Source organism: Frieseomelitta varia, unplaced genomic scaffold, assembly GCF_011392965.1.
Source record: "Frieseomelitta varia isolate USP_RPSP 00005682 unplaced genomic scaffold, Fvar_1.2 scaffold_233, whole genome shotgun sequence".
Taxonomy (NCBI): Eukaryota; Metazoa; Arthropoda; class Insecta; order Hymenoptera; family Apidae; genus Frieseomelitta; species Frieseomelitta varia.
Genome location: NW_025109961.1, coordinates 60,987 through 73,159, shown reverse-complemented (window position 1 = coordinate 73,159; position 12,173 = coordinate 60,987).

Below are 12,173 nucleotides of genomic sequence, written 5' to 3'. Positions count from 1 at the left end.
TAGAGAGAGTAACCAGATCAATGACAAGACGCGTGCAGGCTTGTCTTCAAATGCAAGGTGGTCATTTCGAGCATCTTTTGTGAAAGTAATTAAAATAGAAAATTCATTATATCTCATAAACGAAGACAGATAGGACATATATTTATATGACTTCTTTTCATTATTTTCAGGGGTACAATCAGCTCCCGAAGTGAGTCCCACAAGTTACGAAACACCCTGTATATATGTATCGTCAATCCGTGTGTACATGTGTGTATGTACGAGTGAGTAAACCGAAATAAAAATTTCGTGAAAACGATGTATGGGCCCGACTACTTATTTTTCTCGAATTTCTGCAAAAAGGCACTGCAAATTTTTATTCTGATCTTATTCAGATGAACACTGCAACGACGAATTTATAAGTTTTGTTGGACGTTCTATAAACGTAAAACAGTGTATTTCCAAAGGTTTAAATTTTAGAAATTTCACGAAAAATGTATAAATAAAAACTTGTGCGCTTTATCGTGTTGTAAAATGTTTCTATTCTCTCTTTCTCTTTTTATTTTAATGTCCTCGATAGGAACTTTATGGTTGAACTCGGTCAGTGGTTCTAGTGATTTGTTGTCATGTTAAAGCGATACTTTTAATCACCGTTAAAACATAAAGGGTTAATATTGACAAAAACAAAAATTCTACTATCTTAGCTATTTTTTTTTTTTAATTTTCCTTTGTCAAAATGCGTCCAGTTTGAATGTGCAAAATATTTACATTTTCCTCAGTAGATATAAAAATTAGAGTATAGAATAATAGTGATCAATCTTGGGAGTTTCGGTACAATTATCGACATACATAATTATCCTGACTGTTGGCAAATGATATCCTGTACTAATAACGTTCGAGTATTAAAAAATGGTGACTCTGCTGTGGAAAATGGCGAATTAAAATACAAAAGGACAAGAAAACATAAAATATTGAGATAAAAAGGAAAAAAAAGAAGTACAAAAGAAAGGAGCAAGTGTACAGAATGAGACTGTACAGAGGAGCACGGGTTGAACCTTCGAAAGCGAGAGAGCCACCACGTTTTCGCGAAGAATTCACCGTGAACAGTAGGCACGCGGCACATTGGTAGCCGTGTGTCGTCGTTCAACAAACGACCAGGCGTCGTTAAACCGCTATAAACGCGTGGGCTCGCGATATACGAGCGTTGGAAGCAAGCCATTAAAGAACGCGGCTCTAGCCGCGCGCGCGCGCACCTCTAAATTCGCGATTCCTCGAAATCCGCGCGACTCGGCTCGCGAATCGAACGTCGCGCGTAAATTTCCTCGCCGAGGAGGTGTGTCGCGCGAACATCTGTTTCGAGGCGAGTTTACAACGGCGACAGTCACAGGATGATACATTTTAGTAAATCGAGAAAGATTGCCTGGTGCCAAGCGACCAGTTATAAAAGTAGCTCCTCCTCCACGTTCGCAATATTCAAGACCAAACGCCGGATTCTCCTCTGTACGACAACAGGGAAATTCGGAGATCACCGACTAATTAATTATTTGGTAGAAGCGACCGTATTTCGTGGGTGAAGCTATTTCGACCATATGTTGCATATATATATAACTTAAATGAGTATGTTATATATTATGTATTATATTATAGTATAGTATAGTATAGTATTATATATATATTATAGCACATTATAGTATATTATATTATAGTATAGTATAGTATAGTATAGTATAGTATATTATTATATTATAGTATAGTATAGTATATTATATTAGTATATAATACAGTATAATACAGTGTATTATATTATTATATTGTAGTATATTATTATAGTATTATATATATATATATATATATATATATATATATATATATATAATATTATAGTTTGCGCGCACACGGTAGTGTACGTATCAAACACCAAGGGGGAAAGAACGAAAAAGCCGAAGTGAGGAAAAAATTGAACGTGTCCCGGTGCCTAACGATCTCTCCGCCAAGGTAATTAATCTAACGATACGAATCTCTCTATCTTCCTCTCTCTTTCTCTCTCCGTTGAATCTCTGTAATCTTTTTTTTTTCTTCTTTTCTTTTTTTTCTATGGGCAAACGCTAATTAGAAGCGATATATTATCCACGGTCGCTTATCAACGGAAGAACTTGAATAATTCAAGGCATGATTACCGTCAAGGTGAGCCGGTCGTAGGGTCATTCTTTCACGGCGTTCGCCGAGCCTCTAGCAATTAAATTTATCCGCCAGAGAAGAGAGAGAGAGAGAGAGAGAAAGGTCGGCCCCTTGCCAGATGAAAAAGCGTTTCTACCGGCGCGGCGGAATCTGTTTGTTATACCTGCGTCATCGTGAATACCAGAACGATAATGGAACTGCGAAACGACGAAACTCCATCAGCTTTCCTTTCTCTCTCTCTTTCTCTCTCTTTCTCTCTCTCTCTCTCTCTTCAAGCGCTTGTACATACGGGGCAACAAGAGTTCGGCGGTTTAAACGCTTCAACCTGCTCGAGATCGTGAGATTCTTCATCTTTATTAAACCGAGCGTGGAGAACCGGGTCACGGGTTTCCAGCGTGAGCTACGCGCGTTGGTACAGACTGGTCATGTGAGACGCCCCGCAATCGATATTTCAGCAGGAGACTTCAAGCTCTGTTCAAATTCTCTCAAGATAGTGACAAAAACTTACAATTGCAGGGAGTCTCTGTGATTTTAACTTTTTTTGGGAGGGAGGTGGAGGAGACAGTGAAAAAATTATAATTCTAAAAAGTCACTGTTAATTTGCCTTCTTTTGATTTTGGTACAGTGATAGCAAATAACTTAGAATTGTAAGGATTCTCTGTGATTTTGCTTTTTTTTTTTAAATTTTTTTTGGGGACAGTGATAATGAAAAAATTACAATTCTAAGAAGTCTCTGTTAATTTGCCTCCTTTTGATTTTGGTATAATAAAAAACTTACAATTTGTTTCTGTGACTGTGATTTTGCTTTTTTCTGGGACAGTGAAAAAATTACAATGTGATTTTGGCTTTGTTTGATTTGATTTCGATATCAACGTGTATATTCCAAATACTTTATATAAATACATACAATTGACTATTATCTCTTACAAGTGCCTTCAGGGTGAACTTCTTGAACTGGGTTTCACTTCATTTCACGAGTACACATTGAACTCGAACACCTGATTTACATCGTGTCAAGTGTAAATCACAGAAAGTATTAGATACAATTTGTATATTGTATTTATTTATATTGCATTTATTTGTTCATAATATATAACCTTCTGAAATCATGTAATATAACTTCAGAAATATATAATTGTTATTTTATATATTTAAATAATTATATATATATATAATATAATAATTATAAATATATAATTATTTATATTGAAATTGAAAATTCACAGGACTGCTTTTTCCTTCAAAATCGAAACAATAATTGCTGCTACGAAAAAACCTGCTACGAATGCAACTGAAAGAGTTAAACCAATATTTCTACCGTGACGTTGCTTTTGTCAAATAAAATAAAATTACGTCGGTCATTCTTTTTTTTTTTTTCCTCTTCACGTGGAAAAGATATTTTCGCAGTTCCAAACCGGGGAATCGTCGTCGTACTCGGTCGAGTTTATTGCGCGCCTAGTGCTAGCTGCCCGCCGGAATTTCGTGTTTGGCCAGAGGAACACGAAATCGCTGCAACCGCCGTTTAGCTTTCGCTATTTTTACTCCTTTTAGTCGGTGCACACGCGCCAGCCAGCCTGCCTCCTCGCGATTCAAGTTTCGCAAAGCTGGCGTGCGCTTTAAAAGCTTCGCGAGAGAGAAGAATCGTAAAACCGCGGCTCACCGACGAACGATCGGTACAACAATCGGTGTAAAAATTTAACAACCACGAGAGAGCATCGCGCGTGCATTCCTGCTCACCATACAAGCGTTCAAGTGTCCGACAAATTTTTTATTGAAAAAAATCTCGAATGCAAGCGGATCTTTCGAAACGATGATCAACGATGATGTTTCTTTTAAGTTTCTAGCATTTAGCGAGCGTTCTTTAAAATTTCGCTCGACTTCTGTACTGAGGTCAGAATACATCCTGATATATTTCTAAATAAGGATGCAAGTTACCGATCGGCCTCTACAAAAAAAAGAGCGATCGATCGTGCATAGGCGAACGCGATTCTAAACTTAGTATCGGCGCTGCATAATTTCACAGTTTCAACAACGTGCTCGCAGAATTACGTCTCGGCACGTTACTAACCGAAGAAATCTCGCTGCATAGGCAACAAAGTTCCGCGACCACGGCCGAATATCTCGCATTCCTCGCGCATATTTAAAAAGCGTGTTATTTCAGAACGCTCTTTCGTCCCTTCCACGCCGCCACTGAACACTTTCAGTTCCATGTTAGTGAATTTCAACGACTTTATCGTCTGACGATTTTATAATTTATATTTAATATCATGGATACTTGTACGAACCTCTAATATATACAGAGTGTCCCGTAATTGATGATACAATCGAGTAAAATACAAGAAAAACGAGAAAAACGAAAAGAAAGAATAAAATAATTCTTCGTTAGCGCCTCTATTTTCGAGAAAATGACGTTTGGAAATTTACCGAGTATACTTGAATTTTAGTACTATAATTTAGTACTGGAAAGGCGTGAATAATAATTTCACGTGCAAAAATAAGTGAAAAGTGTAGAATATTGTAATTATTATAATTATTATTATATTATTATAATTATATATTACATTATATTATATGTAATTGTAATAATACAGTTATACTTATATAATAATTATTATTATATTATAATAATAACTATAATATAAATATAATAATATAATATAATATATTAATAATATAAATAAAAATATAATATAATATATAAATAATATAAATAATAATATAATATAAATATAATTATATTATAATAATAACTATAATAATTATAATAATTAATAACTATAATAATTATATAATTATTATAATAATTATCCCCAAGAGAAGAAAACAGGAGTCCACTCGCGATGACTTTGCATCCGTTGTGACCCAAATACGCGACGACGAGGCGAGAATCGTTATCGAGACTGAGTACATGGGAATCTGCTTTCGAAAAAAAAAAAAAAAAAAAAAAGAATCTTGATCCACTGATGCTGTCCTCAACGATACAGACGAACTCGAGCGAGACACTCGAGCGGGTCGTACCTATTTCCACGAACAAGAAACTTTCGACAAGCGAGGAACTCGGACGGAATTTAGGCGGCTGCGTGCCGCGAGACTTCTTGCTCGCTACGACTTCTAATTGCCGCCGCAAAGGCAACCATCGCGCGTAGATTTACCGCGAGAATTTCGTCTGTCTGTCGTTATGCGCCGGCAGAATGAAATCCCGGCCAGAATGCTTCCTTTTCCTAACCGGAATGAATCTCACCGTGATCTTTCCAGATGCCTACAGCTCTCTCTCAACCGACTAAAACCTTCGTTCGCGTTTCTTTCAAATATTTTGCCAATTAAAGTTCCAGGTAAATTCCCTTCGAAGATTGCCTCGTTTTCAACAATTAAACGGTGAACGTAAAGTCGCTGCTGGTGAAATTCTCGTCGATCGTGAGAATTAATTGTTTTATTAGATAAAACGAAAAAGGCAGATGGAAATATAACTCATCGAGTGCTTCTCGAAATATACGAAACATACACTCAATCTTGTTCAATATTTCTTTTATATTATATAATACATTATATATTATATTTTTTACATATATATCTATTAATATTTATATACTAATTTATAAATTTATATACAATATATATTATTTATTAATATTTTATGTATATATTTTATAATATTTTATATATTATATTTTTTTCATATTATATAATATAATATTTTATTTATTACATTATTTTTGAAAGTTAGATTTTCATCAATACGTCACAAAAACGCATTTAACAATCTAACCTCAGCCTAACCTAAACCCAAATTGCAACATTTTCTCAGTTTCAAGTATATTTAAACTGCAACCCAGGCAAAACAAATGATAACTTTCTCACTACTTAATAATTTCTATCCAGTGATATCGTACCGACGAGCTCAGACGAAGAAGAAAGCGACGAATTGTTGTATACGGTTCGGTCACTCGTTACGGTCCGCGTTACCAGTTGCCAGCGCAAGGGGTTAAGACTGGAGGCAAGAATTCGTCGGCTTTGCGAAATGGATTATAAAAAATGGATTTGACTGACGATTTATTCCGAGCCAGGTAAAAACCATGAGATTCTCGTCCGTTTCAGGATTTATTTCGAAAGCTCAAGCGAGAAATCTTTCCCCTCCTCCTACGGATATTCCTCTTTGAAATATCCACATCGCTTTCATCCACCGGTATCTATAGACGATATCCATCCATTCCCGACTTATTTTATTTGACTCGGGAGGAGTCAGGCGAATTTGAGTGCAACGGAACCCGATTACCCGATCCTTCCTTATTTCCCCGCAGCGTGACGGCATATTCTCTTTTCCATGCGGTGCGCAATCTCTTTAGACTTCTCGTCTCGTCTCGTCTCGGCTCGTCTCGTCTTCGCCTCTCTTTCCAGCCTCTGTCACTCGTTCCTTATTTTCGTTTCCTCCGCGCGAACGCCCGGAAACGCGAGAGGATTCCGCTTGATCGAGTTGCACGCTTCTCTCGCGCGACAGATATAATTGCGAATGAGATTACACCCTCGTGCAAATCCTATTCACAACGCTTTTACATTGCTCGTCGTGTCATGCACTTTCGCGAGATGGATACACACCCATCGTGGCGTCGAGTGGATGAAAAGGAAAAAGAGAGAGAGAGAGAGAGAGAGAGAAAGAAGAGAAGAGCCGAGGCTGAATTTTATCGAATAACGACGCGTTCGTCCATTATACCGTTCCCAAAAGACCACCACTACTGTGTAACTGCACCTTATCCGACGTCGAGTACGCTCCTGTTTTTCTTTTTTTTTTTTTTTTATTGTACTGGGCATTCCTTCTTGCTTCTCAATGGCTACGCACTTGGCAATATACATTTATTTATATATATATATATATATATATATATAATTTAAAATTAATATAATAAAATGAAGTTTTATGATAAAAATATATTTTAGTAATAATTAAAACTTAATAATATTATTTATAGTTTAAAGTAATGAAAATGAATTTTCAGAAAAAAAGTAAAATTTATTTTGTATCAGGGTTAATTAATTTATTTTAATAATTTTAATTATCTCGAAAGTAAATGATCTATATATATTATTTTTTTTCTAAAATGAAAAAAATAAATATATATTTAGAAATTAAATGTTTGTCATTTTTATTAATATCTAATTTTTCTTAAATAAATTGATACACTTGTTAATAGAAGTGTATTAAATGAGTCAAAAAGAAACTTAAATATATACGTCTCATTTTATAATAATTTCCAATTATCTGTCTTTTCATTTTCCTTTGTAATAAATTTTTGAAATTATAAAGAGACTTTATGGACACCCTGTATATCTCTTCGATGATTTATATGTGTGTTCAGTTTTGTTCATCAGTGTATGCGTGGAAAAATGAAAGTAAAAGAAAAACAATTTCACTGAACTTAAGATGTACTTGTTAGAATAAGTTGTTCTACGAACTTTTACTTTAACAAAAATTATAAAAAAGGAAATTCTCTAATAATCTGAGATTAAATTAAATAAAAAAAAAAAAATAAAAAAGAAAATTCTTTCATTTCTGCACTCGCTTGTGACTCAAATAATATTTAGTAAAACAAATCGCCGTCTAAATTTCATGTTCGCGAAAATGAAAAACCTAATAAACATTTGACTCCTCTCTTATCATCGGTTACTTATCGAACTTATTGCTAATAAACGTGCAAAATGCACTGAGTACAGATCGACGTGAAATACGCGACACGTATCAAATATTGGACAAACTGGAATGGTAGTTTTCTGCTTGTACGAGAATCAGTGACGATGACATTCACGAGCGTCGTAAGGTCGGCGCAACATTTTATCATAGCACTTAAAACCCTCGAGGTCTATTTTAATAGAACCGAGTTCCAAGCAACACGTTCGAAAGCAAATAAACGCGTGCATCTATGCATGTCGGAAGGTTCGTTTTCAAGAGGGTACAAGTGGAAACGCTGTTTGAATAATACTCGAGCACGTACGTGAAGAATTCGCCGTGTTCGTTGCGCTAATAACTCGGGAGATATTAGCAATACGACCGTTCGAATTTCCAAACTATCGAGGGTACTTGAAAAACCGCCGGGATTTTTAGTTTAGCCTAATTAGGGTAAAATTTCTACTTTGCTTTTCTAATTTTGCTACTGAAACAAGAAATCAGTCGTTATAAAGGTCTCGCTGTTTTAACCGCTTGCGCTGGCAACTGGCGGACCATAACGAGTGACCAAACCGTACACAATAATTAGTCACTTTCTTTTGAAACTCGTCGGTATGATGACACTGAATAGAAATTATTGGGAAGTAACAAATTTATTATTTGTTTTGCCTGTTTTGTTTTACTTAAATATACTTAAAACTGAGAAAATATTACAATTTCGGAACAAAAAGTTCTCGACGTGCGTGGCACGAAAAAAAAAAGTCCGAAATACCAAAAATTGGGAAAAATTGGGAAATAGCCGCCAAAATTAGAAATTTACTAAATCTAGAAACCACGCAGAAACAAAATGTTTAGAATATTTCAAGAGTGTAAGTAAAAATAATTTTCCAAAAAAGAGCAAACGTTTCGTTGTAATCAAACGGTCTAATCGACCGCAGGGGTGGTCTAATGAAAATTAATCCGTAGAGGCCAGGGCGCAGCAGGTGTTATGATAATGCGTCGAAATTAGCCCGTGTACACATCCGTATGCAAAGTTATGCGGCAAGTTAAACTTTCGCCCGCGCGATTCAACGAACGCCATGGATCGCCGATGCAATTATGTTACAACGATCCCGCGGCTGGATTGTCAGCGTTAGTCTAATTTACCCTACAACTACGCACACCGGGTGATGTTTATCTGGATTACAGTTCGGCCTCGATAATAATAGATATCGTTTGTCGTTCGTGCTCTGCTTATGATATCACCGTGAAATGACGAGATGGTATGTATGCTTTTAATAACCGAACGACCGTGGAGCTCTTTCATTCTCGAATCAACGACACGGGGGGGGGGGGGGGGGATGAAACGCTATTAATTCAGCGAGAGGTAATTTCGTAAACCAGATACATTTCGGTTATCTATCTTGCAGAGTTAACATTAAATGTTCTAGATGTACGTGCATAGCTCGATCGTTCAATAGTGAATATATTATCACCACGTTCGCGCAGATATTAACAATGTAACTTTAACAAAAAGTTTTGGAAACAAAGGAGGACCGACCTATAAAAACTTTTTCGCCAGCGTCGTATCCAGATTATTACGTAGCCTGAAGATGCATCGAGAACTTCGCGCGCTGCATATTAAATTTATTGCTCAACTTCCTACCAGGCGTAAGGAGTTTAATTACTCGCCATAATAAATACCGACTATTTTATTCGATTATTTTACCACAAATTTTACATTGCTTTCTCCAATTAGTTTGCGAGATTTCCCTAATTAACGTACCACGTCGCACGGTACAATTTGCCTCGAGTTTTAAAATTCAACGCAACGGTTAGCCTAAATACGAGGCGCAGGAAATTTTTTCTTACTTGCAGAAAGAAGATTGTAAAGAATCTGGAGCGCGCACGATTCACCTTTTAACGTTAAGATCATTATATAAAAACGAAAATCCCAATTTACTTGATATCTTCTTTCGTTCACTGACATTTTCCTATCGAAATTTCACGAGTTTATCAAATTTAAAGGTAAACTACTATTCTAAATGTGGTAACAAGGCACACCGTCAACGTGATCCCTTCAACGCGAACCAAATTAAATTAACGTCAAGAGAAAAACCAGCTCGTAAATGTTATATATAATATTATATATAGAGATCTCCGTTGTTTCCGTGTCGAAAACACGGAGAGAAAGCTCGAAACAAAAATGCAGGCTGTAACGAGGAAATACAATACGGAAGAATAAAGCCCGCCCGCCATTTCAGTTCCATTCGGACGAATTTTTCACTCAGAAATAATACGTGTCGTTTGTTGAAATCACCGCTCCGACAAACGACCGTCTTTTTCAAAGCTTTTCGCTATTGCAGCGGCTTTCTGTACAAAATACGAAATCAAAAATCAGGTATATCTGCTCCAACGAGCACAGAGACAGCGCCGTGAACAGGATAATACGCGTAAGGATATCCTACGGTGGAAGAGAAATTGCACGGCAAATAACGAAAACGTTGGAACTCGTCTTTGATCCCGCGGCTCGTGTCCCAATTATTTCTCAGCCTTTTCGGTAAAACGAAACGGTTAGAAAGATTCTGGCACTTGCAACGTTACTTCTCGTTGCCGACCGCGTTATTCTATTGTTCCATTGTTCTATTGTGGCTAGTTACAGGACAGTTATAAATAACGTGCTAACAAATTTCTTCGCGTGGCAAATATTGGCACGAATTTATTCGTGCCTTTATGGTACACGTGTAAGTGCGTACAGACATACGTGCACAGTCGCTTGTAAAAACATTGGAACATATCGCAGAAAATTTCCATTCATGTATATCGCGTGTGTTACGTAAAACATTTTAAAATTTTAATAACGCTGATTGTTTTAATACTCAAGATTTCAAGTCGATGTGAACGTAAGTGTAGAAGATGCAAGGTAATCACTGCGAGTATATTTTTGGATATATTTGTGTTAAAATAGACATACAACAAGTGCCAAAAATGGACTTAAGAGTTACGAATACAACGAAATTTCAAAATGTTTCATATAATATATAAGTCATACAATAAACGCGTTCAAATATTTATTTATAAGTATTTGAATATTTTTATAAAGTCACTATATGTACTTTAGTGATTATAGTCCAGGAAGGAATTTTCCACAAAAAAAAAAAAATGAGTCGAAAATAAAATTTGTTGACACGAAGCTTTAAATATAAGTTTGAATATCTTTCGGTATATTTATATACATGTTGAATGAGTTCCAATATCCGCGATATTATTAGCATTTGCATTACTATTGATATAAAGGTTATGTTTAGATTAATTGAAATACAAAAATTGACACTGATCAAGCAACAAACAGTCGGGGACCAAAAGTAGCAGTTATTAGAAGAATTTTTACGAAAAAAGATCAGTAACTGAAATTTATTTATTATTCACGTTGAGAATGTTAATTTTAAAATGTAAAGAAAATTTTTCAAACCAGGCCAAAAAATTTTTTAAACAACCAAAAAATTCAACGTTTTGGTTATAAATAACAATTACAAACGACTGAAAATTTTCTTGAATTGCCGATAATCGTTATTGACGAGGGGAATTTGTTTTCAATCCCTTATAACAGTTATCGATATGGGAAATTCATTTGCTTATACGAGAAAAGCTCCATTTCTGTCGTTCGTAATAGTGTAAAGTATTGCTCGGGCATATTCGACCGAAACAGTCCTCCACAATCGCGTTAAAACATTTTCAAAACTCTAGAGTTACTTTCCGATATAAATCTCGCGAGAATTAACGAAAAAAGAGAACCGAAATAAATCTCCCTTGTCGATAATTATTCGGTTAGCAACCGAAAGAGAGTTTCCCTCGCTGAGAACTATTAAATAATAGAAATAAATTTCTCTCATCGGTAATGGTTATTAGCAAGAAAAAAATTTTCCATAAAACTAGTAATTTGTAATCGATTTAACGTTTTAGTCAAAAAAATAATTATGATCCTGTGATTTTTTTTTTCATTCTGATATAAATGTATGGTTATGATCCCTAACGAAAACAACGTCGATAATGCAGACAGAGTTTTAGCTATTGATAAGGATGACGTCACGTAACGATCAAATTTTTCGGGAGGGATTCGAGAAGCAATTATCGTACAATGACCCTGCTTCATTTCGTAATTAAAGCATCACGTTGCATTACGCGGGAAGTTCAACGTACCCAACGACACCTCGCGATTATCGATCATCGAACAACGTCAACTTCAATGGTCTGACTCTCGATGAAAAAACCAAGTAGGTATCATGTCGCATACATGTACATATATTTCAAAAATGACACAACTCAAACTCATTTCAAAACTTCGTAATTTGAATAGCTAACAGTTCTTAAACACACAGGA